Here is a 12,802-nt window from a genome sequence, read left to right as displayed (position 1 = left end):
CACTCACACACAAACAAAAGAGCATTAACACACCTAGAACATATTTTTCTTGACTTTTTTTCACCAAAATTACTAACCTTTCTTTTCCTTTTTTAAAAAGGTTTTTTTTTTTTTTTTTAAAGATTTTATTTATTTATTCATGATAGTCACAGAGAGAGAGAGAGAGGCAGAGACACAGGCAGAGGGAGAAGCAGGCTCCATGCACCGGGAGCCCGACGTGGGACTCGATCCCGGGTCTCCAGGATCGCGCCCTGGGCCAAAGGCAGGCGCCAAACCGCTGCGCCACCCAGGGATCCCTTAAAAAGGTTTTTATTTAAATTCCAGTTAGTTGACATACAGTGTAGTTGCACTGCTTGTGCTTATGCTCAGCTTCTGGAAATCCCCTTGTGGCCTTTCCTATTCTGTTAGCCCTTATAGGTGGCTCTGAAGATGTGCCTGTTAATCCTGGGAGGGGAGGAGTGTGGTCAGCATCTGCTTTATACCTCCTCCAAAATGCCTAACTAACTGCTTAACATTAGTTTCAGGTGTACAATACAGTGATTCAGCCCTTCCATTCTACATCTGGTGCTCATCATAAGTGCATCCCGGGATCCCTGGGTGGCGCAGCGGTTTAGCGCCTGCCTTTGGCCCAGGGCGCGATCCTGGAGACCCGGGATCGAATCCCACGTCGGGCTCCCGGTGCATGGAGCCTGCTTCTCCCTCTGCCTGTGTCTCTGCCCCTCTCTCTCTCTCTGTGTGACTATCATAAATAAATGAAAAAAAAATTTAAAAAAAAGTGCATCTCAATCTTTTTTTTTTGAAAATATGCTAGCATTTTAAAAAAGATTTTATTTATGTATTCATGAGAGACACAGAGAGAGAGAGAGAGAGACAGAGAGAGACAGAGAGACAGAGAGAGAGGCAGAGACACAAGCAGAGGGAGAAGCAGGCTCCATGCAAGGAGCCGGATGTGAGACCTGATCCCAGTTCTCCAGGATCAGTCCCTGGGCTGAGGGCAGCGCTAAACTGCTGAGCCACTGGGGCTGCCCCCAATATTTCTTTTTTAAGTTTTATTCATTTATTTGAGAGAGAAGAGAGAGAGAGAGAGCGAGAGCATGAGCAGAGGGTCAGATGGAGAAGCAGACTCCCTACTCTCCAAAATATTTAAAACATCTATTAAAATAATCTATTAAAAATAAAAATCATCTAAAAAAGCAAACTATACACATTAATATAACATTTAAAAGGAAAATTTAAGGGGCACCTGGGTGGCTTAGTAGTTGAACGTCTGCCTTTGGCTCAGGTTGCGATCCCAGGGTCCTGGGATAAGTCCCACATCAGGCTCCTGGCAGGGATCCTGCTTCTCCCTCTGCCTATGTCTCTGTCTTTCTCTGTGCCTCTCACGAATAAATAAATAAAATCTTAAAAAAAATAAAATAAAACTTTCTGATATTTTAGTATTCAATATCCATCTAAATGCCAATAAAAAGAATTGGTACTGGGCAGCCCTGGTGGCTCAGCGGTTTAGCTTCCCCTTCAGCCCAGGGGCCTGATCCTGGAGACTTGGGATCAAGTCCCACCTCAGGCTCCCTGCATGGAGCCTGCTTCTCCCTCTGTCTGTGTCTCTGCCTCTCTCTCTCTCTCTCTGTGGGTCTCTCATGAATAAATAAATAAAATCTTAAAAAAAAAAAAAAGAATTGGTACTAAGCTTCACACACGTTACATCGAGATCTATGCATACTCAGATGAGTAATAAGATTTGTTCAATTGGAAAACATCCCTCAGCTGCCATGTGTGACTGTTGTGAATGCCGAGGTAATTTATGAGTATCTCCAGTTTGGAATTGAAATTGGAAGAGAAACAAGAAAATGGACACTGGGCACTACTGGGAAATGATACTTTGTTGTGCCATAATTTATTACATTCATGCTATCAGAGAGGAAAGTTTTGGCTAGGCAATTAATTTGTCTGTTCTCTTGCCTAAGCTCTATCTTTCAGTCTTCCACAGGCTCTAAAGCAGTGTCTGTTCTCTGATGTTGCAGTGACGCAACCTATAAACCTTTATAGCAATCAACACAATTCACTTTTGTTTTGGGAACACAGGACACAAGATTTTGGAAGCATTCCCTGGGGCCTGAATGGTGCTGGTCCTAGATGTTTATGATTTCAGGTTGTGCTGTGCCAGGGCTGAGCTTCAGATCCTGAGCCATGGAAGCATTCATGTGTTCTTTATCTGATTTGTGTTTGTGATATGCAGGGTTCTCTAAAACACAGGGCTTAGATCTAAGGATGGTAGTAGTAAGGTCTTGGATTTTGAAGGATATTCCAAAAATTTTATTTGTGGGGGCACCTGGGTAGCTCAGTGGTTCAGTGTCCGCCTTTGGCTCAGGGCATGATCCGGGGTCCTGGGATCGAGTTCCACATCAGGCTCCCCATGGGGAGCCTGCTTCTCCCCTGCCTGTGTCTGTCTCTCATGAATGAATAAAAAAAATCTTTAAAAAAATTAGAACTAATCAATAGTATTTATAGACAGATCGGATGTGATATATGAGAGAAAGTGAAGTCAGGGATGACACCAAGACTTTTGAGCCAAACAACTGGGAAAATGGAACTGTTGTTAACTAAGGTGAGGACTGCAGAGGGAACTGGACATTTTTTGGAGATACCAAGTTTGAGATGTTTATCAGACTTCCAAATAGAGATGTTAAGTTCAGGGGAGAGGCCAGACTAGAGATAATTTCAAAGTCATCAGTGGTTAAAAGCCAAGAGTTACATGAGACCTCATAGGATGAATGAAGAAGAAAGAAGAAAAAAAGTCCAAGGACTTTTTATATTCCCTGCCAGTTGTACCCCACATGAACTAGCCTCAACCATGCAGACTGTGGAGCAACTCACTAGAAGTCTGGGTGCCTGGATGACAACATGGAGCACAGCCACCAGTTGACCTAGAACATTAGTCCTTAGACCATTATTGTTAGTTTCAGCTGCTGTAACAGAATACCATAGACTGGGTGGCTTTTAAACAACAGAAATATATTTCCCACAGTTATGTAAACTGGAGAGTCCAAGATCAAGGTACCTGTAGATTTGGGGTCAGGTGAACCAGCTTCCTGGTTGCTCTCTTCCCCCTGTGTCCTCACTTGGTGGATGGGGAAGGGAGTTCTCTAGGACCCCCTTTTTTTTTTTTTTTTAAACCAGGGCACTAATTCCATTCATGGGCCTAAGCCCTCATGAACTAATCGTGTCTCAGAGCCTTCACCTCCAAATACTGTCACGCTCGGGGTTAGGTTTCAACATGTGAATTTGGGGAGGACATAAACATTGTCCATTGCAATTATATTATTTTTAAAATTTTTATTTATTTATTCATGAGAGACACAGAGAGAGGCAGAGACATAGGCAGAGGGAGAAGCAGGCTCCATGCAAGGAGCCCAATGTAGGACTCAACCCCAGAACTCCAGGATCACACCCTGAGCCGAAGGCAGACACTCAACCACTGAGCCACCCAGGCGTCCCCACTGCAAATATATATATATATATATATATATAAAAGATTTTATTTATTTATTTATTTATTTATTTATTTATTTATTTGAGACAGAGAGAGAGAGAGAGAGAGAGAGAGAGAGGCAGAGACATAGGCAGAAGGAGAAGCAGGCTCCATGTAGGGAGCCCAATGTGGGACTCGATCCCAGGACTCCGGGATCATGCCCTGAGCCAAAGGCAGACACTCAACCACTTAGCCACCCAGGCGTCCCCCTACTGCAATTATATTAGAGGAAAGTAGACATCTAGCTTAGTCAACCCACTGAATAATTGTTCATTCTTGTTACAGCAGCCAAGTCTTACCCTAGATGGCAAAGCTCATGGAAGTCCCTGCATCCGACACAGTCCAGGAGCAGTAGACAGGAATGATTGAAAGGAGTGTGGCTCCTTATGCTGGAGAGTGGCACAGGGAGCAGTGGAACATTGTCTCCAATCTCCTTGAGCAAAGCAGCTATGGTACATATTCCTGGCAGACATGAAGATGCCTTGTGGTCTAGATGAGGAGGACATGGCAGCGAGCCACATGGACAAATGACTTGACACCAGATGGGAAAGAGGACGTCAGTATGGACAGATGACAAAGACCAGATAATCCTTACCCTGCTCCATTCCACCTGTGCTTGTGGCTCAAAAAGTTCCCAGAATTTATTTATTTAAAATTTTATTTATTTATTCATGAGAGACACAGAGAGAAGGCAGAGACATAGGCAGAGGGAGAAGCAGGTTTCCCGCAGGGAGCCCAATATGGGACTCCATCCTGGATCTGGGATCATGACCCGAGCCAAAGGCAGGTGCCCAACCGCTGAGCCAACCAGGCATTCCCCCCCCCCCGCCCCGCTTTTTAAAAAGATTTTATTTATTTATTCATGAGTTACACAGAGAAGTTCCCAGAATTTAGATGCAGCCCATGGGGAATGTGTGGGGCAGACTCTACATTATACCTGCCGCTACTGTTCATGGCCATCTTTCAACTTGTACACTGGATCCCATTCCCCATTTATTTACTCAACGGCTTTGTTTCTTCCACTTTCTCCTGCATCATCAAGTTTCCCCTTTACCTTTAGCCCCCACTGAAGAAAAGAAAAAGATAAATCTTCCCTTGTCTCTCATAGCCTTTTAAAATTATCCTTTGTTGTTGTGTTCCAAATCCTCTAAATGCTTCTCTATAGTCATTGACTCCACTTCCTCACCTCTCATTCTCTCAATTTTTTTTCTCCTGTTCCATCTGTCCTCAGCCTCTCTCCATCAGGGTTTTCCTCCTGCAAGCCCAGTGCAACCACTCTTGTCAGGGTTACCAAACATCCATCCTGCCGAGGCTCTTAGCAGCCTTTACTGATGCTGATGACTTTTTTTCCTTAAAGTTTGCTTATTTATTTATTCAAGCAATCTCTACAGTCAACAGGGGGCTTGAACTCAAAACCCTGAGATTGAGTCATGTGCTCTTCCAATCGAGCTAGCCCGGGGCCCCAATGGTCACTTCTTTCTTGAAGACCTTTCTTTACTTGGCTTCTGAGACCCAACACTCTCCTGAGTTTCTTCCTAACCTCACTGACTGTACCTTCTAGTTTCATTTTATGGATTACCACCTCTCCCTCTTCCATCCCATCCTTCATTTGGGTGCCCGTTCATGTGCCACTTCCTCAGGGAAGTCTTCCCTGATCATTCCATCTAAAATAGAGCCTTTCCCAATATTCTCTCTCCCTTTTCCCTGCTTCATTTTTATCTGAGCACTTAGCATCACCTGAGATTATATTATACATTTGTTTACTCATATATCACGTGTCTTTCCAATCCCTAAAATGGAAGCTTCATGACAGCAGGGACTTAGTTATATTTATTGCTGTACTTTTTAAGAGTAATCTCCATGCCCAGCATGGGGCTCAAACTCACAACTTCAAGATCAAGAGTTGCGTCCTCAAAATAAAATAAAATAAAAAGAGTTGCGTCCTCTACCGAATGAACCAGCCAGGTGCCCCTTGTCTATGTACTTTTAAGGCCTAGCACTGTGCCTGATACTTACTAGATTGTCAATGCATGTCTATTGGATAAATAGTATAGAGAGTAAATCCAGTTATATGTCAATATATCTCAATAAAGTCAGAAAAATAGTTTAAGCCAGAAAAAAATTCTTTTTTTAAAGAAATTACAGTTTTTAAAAAAATTTCATTTCAGAATTTGTGGATCAAGAAGTCATACCTGCAATAGAAGCCAGTTCTAATTTTTGTCAACTCCCCCTTCTCCACCTCAGATGTACACCATTCTCCTTAACATGAAGATTTTCTGGAGATTGTGACTAGGAGGTAAGTGGTCAACTGGGAGAGCTGATCCAGTCGAAACTAAGTAAGCCTTCTCTGGACTTCCATGGTCCCCTAGGCACAGCACAATTTATTCATCCACTATTCTGTCAAGAGTTATTTCCTTCTTTCTCCCTTTCCTTTTGATACTATGAACAATATTGCTAGAAAATTGTCTTCTCCTTCTGCTCCCTCAGGAGCACACCCTGCTGCTGCCAAAGACACATGGAAGACTCGATAAGGGAAGAGGGACAAGTTTTGACAGGGCAGACGTTCAGCAAACACAGGTGTGTGTCCAGGTCAGTTCAGGAAACATCCATCACTGCCCTCACTTCAGTCTCCCAGTGGCTGATGACACTATTGACTAATGTCTCTAGCTTTTCTCTTGGCTTCTGTGAAATCACTCTCTCCTCTCTGCACTCTCTGGCTCATGGCTGCTCTGCAGGCATCTTCTCCTGAGCAGACCTCTGTGTTGGATGGACTTTCTCTTGACTCAGGAGGGGGAGCACTGCTCTCCTCTTCCTATGGGCTTCCAAGGTAACATCATCCAGTTTTAAGGCATTAAATAGTATATGTGTGTGTGTGTGTGTGTGTGTGTACACACACACACACACATACACATATATATACTGATAACATGCCTCAAACTCTATTTGTCCCAGACCTCTTCTATAAGATAATATAAAAACTATAGAATGTCTCCCCCTGGATGTCCCATAGGAATCTAGAACTTAATACAGGCACACCTTGGGGATATTGCCAGTTTGGTCCCAGACCTCCACTATAAAGTGAATATCACAATAAAGTGACTCAATATTATTGGCTATATTCCCTATGCTGTGCCTTTCATCCCCATGACTTATTTATAACTGGAAGTTTGTACCTTTTAATTCCCTTCACCTATGTTGCCCATTCTCCCAAGCCCTTCCCCTCTGGCAACCATCAGTTTGTTCTCTGTATTTATGATTCTGTTTCTGTTTGTTTGTTCATTTGTTTTGTTTTTCAGATTCCACATATAGGTGAAATCATATGGCATTTGTCTTTCTCTAACTTATTTTACTTATGTGTTAATAGCTGCTGACCAATCAGGATAGTGGGTGCTGAAGGTTGAGTGGCTGTGGCAATTTCCAAAACAATGAAGTTTGCCACATCAATTGCCTCTTCCTGTCACAAATGATTTCTCTGGAACATACGATGGTATTTGATGGTATTTTACCACAGCAGAACTTCTTTCAAAATTAGTCATCTGGGATGCCTGGGTGGCTTAGCAGTTGAGCGTCTGCCTTTGGCTTGGGCCGTAATACCGGGGTCTGGGATTGGGTCCTGCACTGGGTTCCCTGCATGGAGCCTGCTTCTCCCTCTGCCTGTGTCTCTGCCTCTGTCTGTGTCTTGTGAATAAATAAATAAAATCTTTTAAAAAAATTGGAGTCATTTCTTTCAAACCTTGCCACTGCTTTATCAACCCAGTTTATGTACTATTCTAAATTCTTTGTGTCATTTCAACGGTCTTCACAGCAAGAGTAGATTCTATCTCAAGAGACCACTTTCTTTGGTCATCCATAAGAAGCAACTTGTCCAAGTTGGAACATGAGGTTGTGGCCATTCTTCCATCTCCACTTGCTGTGAACACCACATCTGCAGCTACTTCCCCCAATGAAGTCTTGAACCCCTTACAGTCATCCACGAAGGTGGGAATCAACTTTTTCTAAACTCCTATCAATGTTGATACTTTGACCTCTTCCCATGAATCACAAATGTTTTTAATGACATATAGAGAGGTGAATCCTTTCCTGAAGGTTTTCAACTTACTTTTCACAGATCCACCAGAGGAATCACTTTATGGCAGTGATTTGACCTTAAGAAATGTATTTCTTAAATAATAACACCTAAAAGTTGAAATTACTCCTTGATCCATGGGCTGAAGCATGGATGATGTGTTAGCATGCATGAAAGCAACATTAATCTTGATGTGGTACATCTCCATTAGAGCTCTTGGGTAACCAGGTGGGTTGTCAATCAGCAGTAATATTTTGAAAGGAATCTTTTTTCTGAGCAGTAGGTTTCAAGAGTGGGCTTAAAATATTCAGTAAACCACATTGTAAACTGGCATCCTTTCATCTAGGCTTTGTTTTTGCATTTATAGAGCACAGGCAGAGTAGATTTGGCATAGTTTTTAAGGATTTTTGGAATGGAAATGAGCATTGGTTTCAACTTAAAGTCAACAGCTTGCATTAGCCCCTAAAACAAGAGAGTCAGCCTGTCCTCTGAAGCTTCAAAGCCAGGCATTGACTTCTCCTCTCTAGCTATGAAAGTCCTGAATGGCATCTGCTTCCGGTAGAAGGCCGTTTCATCTACACTGAACAACTTGTTGTTTAGTGTAGCCACCTTCATCAATTATCTGAGCTAGATCTTCTGGATAACTTGCTGCAGCTTCTACATCACCACTTGTTGCTTCACTATGCATTTGTATGCTATGGAAATGGCTTCCTTCCTTAAATCTCATGAACAAACTCAGCTAGCTTCTGACTTCCCTCTCTCACCTTCACAGAGTTAGGGTCTTGCTTTGCATTAGGCTTTCACTTAAAGGAATGGTGTGGCTGGTTTGATCTTTTATCCAGACCACTTGAACTTTCTCTAGCAATAAGGCTATATTGCTTTCTTATTATTCATGTGTTCACTGGAGTAGCAATATTAATTTCCTTTAAGAACTGAACCTTTGGGCATCCCGGGAGGGCTCAGCGGTTTAGCGCCGCCTTCAGCCCAGGGCTTGATCCTGGAGACCCAGGATCGAGTCCCATGTCAGGTTCCCTGCATGGAGCCTGCTTCTCCCTCTCCTGTGTCTCTGCCTCTCTCTCTCTCTCTCTCTCTCTGTGTGTGTGTGTGTGTCTCTCATGAATAAATAAAATCTTTGGGAAAAAAAAAACTGAACTTTTCCTTTGTATTCACAACTTGGCTAACTGACACAAGAGGCCTAGCTTTCAGCCTATTTCAGTTTTTGACATGCCTTTCTCACTAAGCTCAGTCATTTTAAGCTTTTGATTTAAAGTGAGAGACATTTGGCTCTTCCTTTCACTTGAATATTTAAAGGCCATTGGAGGGTTATATATTGGTCTAATTCCAATAATTCTCCCTGTGTCTCACGGAACAGGGCGGCCTGAGAAGAAGGAGAAGGGAACAGCCGGTTCATAAGCAGTCAGAACACACATTTATTGGGACACCTGGGTAGCTCAGTTGGTTAAGCATCTAACTCTTGATCTCAGCTCAAGTCTCGATCTCAGAGTCACAACTTCAAGTCGCATGTTGGGCTCCACACTGGATGTGGAGCTTACTTTAAAAAAACACACATGCATTTATCAATCAAGTTCATCCTCTTATATGAGTGTGGCTTGTGGCAGCCAAAACAATTACGATAATAACATGAAAGATCACTGATCACAGGCCACCATAACAAATATAATAATGAAAAGATTTGAAATATTGCAAGAATTACCAAAATATGAAGACATAAGAAGTAAACAAATATTGTTGGAAAAATGTTGCATACAGACTTGCTTGATGCAGTATTGCCATAAACTTTCAATTTGTAAACATGCAATACCTGCAAAGTGCAATAAAGCCAAGCTCAATAAAATGATGCATGCCTGTATGTCAAAAATAAAACACTTGATTTTGTCTCCAAAACCTGTTCTTCTTATCTTTTGCTGGAAATGAAACCATCATTCACATAACTGGGTATTTTGATCATAATTTTTTCCTTTCTCTTACTGCCTCCTAAATCCAATCCATCCCTAAATTCTGTTGACTCTCTTTCCAGAATATATCTTGATTCTATTTCTCTCACTGCAACATTTTAATTGTGACCTCTCACCTGGAAGAGGTAGCCTCCTCACCAGTCTCTGTGCTTTTATGCTGGTCCCCTACAGTCTATTTTCCTCATAGTAGCCAGACAAATCTTAAAAATACAAATCTGTCACTTATCTGCTTAAGACTGCCAATGACTTCTTTCCCATTATACTACATACATTGTACTTTGAAAAAAAAATCCATATCCATAACAGAGTCTACAGATTCTACACATCTGGCCCCTGCCAACCCCTCCCGACTCCTCTCTTCTTGCCTTTGTCCCACTAAGCTCTAGCTATAGTGGCTTCTTCTTCATTCTTGTACATGCCTAGCTCTATTCTACCTCAAGTTCTTCACTTTTCCCTCTGCCCAGAACATTCTTGGTTAAGTCATATGGCTAAGTTCTTCTTGATCTTCACGTCTTGGCAGCTCCTCAGAAAATTATGCCATGACCTTCTCTATCCAGGTGACTCCCTTTACCTTCTCCCCTACCCCAACATTGTTATCCCTGCAATATGTCTCATCATTCATGGTCCTTGCTATTTGGCTGTCCTTGTCATCAGACTTTTGTCTTCACAAGTGCAGGATTCACATTGTGCATCCCCAATGCCTAAGCCAGAGGCCTGGTATATAGTGAATACTGAATAAAGATCTGCTGAAAGAATGGATTAGTTCACATACACTACTCGGTAAAGAGGATACAGAAATGACCTAGGTATGGTCCTTATATTCCATAATGCTATAGTCCGATGGGCAAAAAGTGTATAAATAGGCAATTAGAAAGCTGGTGAAGTAATACACTAGAAATTAGAACTAGAACACAGAGAGGCCCATATGTATGTGAGTAGAAGGGATGCTATATTTACATGACCCAAGGCACCAGGATCTCTCTAATAAGAAACACAGTTTTTTTTTTTCTTCTTCTTCTTTTTAAGATTTTATTTATTCACGAGAGACATAGAGAGGCAGAGACACAGGCAGAGGGAGAAGCAGGCTCCATGCAGGGAGCCCGATGCAAGACTCAATCCTGGGACCCCAGGATCACACTCTGGGCCGAAGGCAGGTGCTAAACCACTGAGCCACCCAGGGATCCCCATTTTTTTCTTCTAAAAATAAACATTTACCTAGCGTACCAAGTTCCATGTATGGTTTGGTTTTTACTGTTCCTTGTTTATTTTGTTTGTGTTTAATATGCCCAGAGTAATACAGCTTCTAAGCAATAGAGCTGGGATCCAAAGCCATGCAGTCTAGCTATCAAACCTACATTCTTCTTTTTTTAATGATTTGAGATGAAATTCACATAATATAAAATCAACCATTTTAAAGTGAACAATTCAGTGGCAGTTAGTACATTCACAATGTCATGCAACCGCTACCTCTATCTAATTCCAAAATATTTCCATCACTCCAAAGTAAAATCCCTTACTTTTTTTAATTTTTAAAAAGATTTATTCATGAGAGACACAGAGCGAGAGAGGCAGAGACAGACGCAGAGGGAGAACCAGGCTTCAGGCAGGGAACCGGAAGTGGGACTCGATTTGGGGACCACTGGTTCACGCTTGGAGCTGAAGGTAGATGTTCAAGGCTGAGCCACCCAGGCATCCCCCTTACCTATTTTTAAAATATTTTATTTATTTATTTGACAGAGAGAGAACTAGTACAAGCAGGGGGAGCTGCAGAGGGAGCAGACTCTGCTGAGCAGGGAGACTGATGTGGGACTCCATCCTAGGACCCTGGGAATAACCAACTGAGCCATCCAGGCACCCCTAAAGCCCTTTACTTACATACGTTCCCCTCATTACCCTCCATGTACTGTTTTTGATTCTCATAATGATCCAGTTGTACAACTGAGGAAAGTGAGGGTCTGAGAAGTTCAGTGAGAAGTCCAAGGTCACAAGCTAGTAAACGTGGAGTGGTGATTTTGAACCTTAGTTTTCTGACCCTAGAGCCTAAACCTTTGATTAACACACATCTTTGGGCAAACCCCCAAGAAGAGGGCTGGATTTGGGTCTCAGAGGTAAATTTTGTTGGGGCAGGGATTAGAAACTCTAAGCGCGTCCTCAATTGTAAAGAAACACACGTTGAAGTAATACTGCAATTAGTACTGTATAGGTGGTTAGCAGAACCCAAAACAGTCTAAGTCCAAGAGCAGTTATAGGGTAGGGACTTGGAAAGGTCAGCACTGCAGGAAACTTTGCCAAAGTCTCAAGAACAGGAAGTTCATAATTCCTTGGGCAGCCCCTATAAGTGCGAAGCTGAGAGCCGAAGAGAGGCGGCGGAGGAGCCAGGAGGGTGCGGCTTGCTTTGGGGTGGGGGTGGAGTCGGCGTCAGCCAGGAAACCTCAGGTGATTGTTTTGCAAGAGAAGCTGGGAGTGCAACTGGGGAACACAAGGTAGGAAACAGGTCTCAGGCCAAATATATCCCACTCTGAGAGAGGCCACCAAAGCAGGAAGACTGAGGGGTGGAGGGCCTCGCCTTAGTATTCTCCTACTTCGTCCTGGAGGGGCTGTCATCACTCTAGCGGCCCTCTTCCTCAAGATAGGGGTCCTCTCTCTGGAGCTTCCCCTTTCCTCTCTGGAGGTCAACGATCCTCGAATTCTTCTCCTTTTTAGGGATCTCCGACAGAGAGCACACTTCTTATATTGTCTCTCATGGTTTCCTCTTCTTCCTCCCTGTGTGTTCTCTTTACAAGACCCCCACCCACACACACACCTTTTTCAGGCACGGGATCTTGCCCGAGTTCTAGTTCAACAATGCCCAGCTTTCCGCCCAACCGCACCCCTCCGACTCCCAGAAGGCAGCTCCATGGAAACCAAAACATCACAACTCCGCGGAGGTATCGCGAGAGGCGCGATTGCGACCGCGACCGGGGGAGGCGGGGCGAGGGCGGGAACAAAGAGCGAGGTGGGCGGAGCCTGGGCGCTTCCGAGGTCCCGGGCGGGAGAAGGTACCTCCTAGTGGCGCCCCCGCGTGACTGCGCTTTACATAATCGAGGCCGCGCGCGTCAGAAGTGGCGTACTCCAGTCCCGACCCAATCAGGGGTGTCATAACCTCTGTGTTCCGCCCCTTCGTGCTTGATGGACGTCGAGGTGAACCAGTGACCGGGCGAAGAGCGCCGCCGCGCCCGCCCTGATCCGCCC

The sequence above is a fragment of the Canis lupus genome, chromosome 2 (assembly GCF_011100685.1).
Source record: "Canis lupus familiaris isolate Mischka breed German Shepherd chromosome 2, alternate assembly UU_Cfam_GSD_1.0, whole genome shotgun sequence".
Taxonomy (NCBI): Eukaryota; Metazoa; Chordata; class Mammalia; order Carnivora; family Canidae; genus Canis; species Canis lupus.
Note: the sequence above shows the minus strand (reverse complement) of the source record.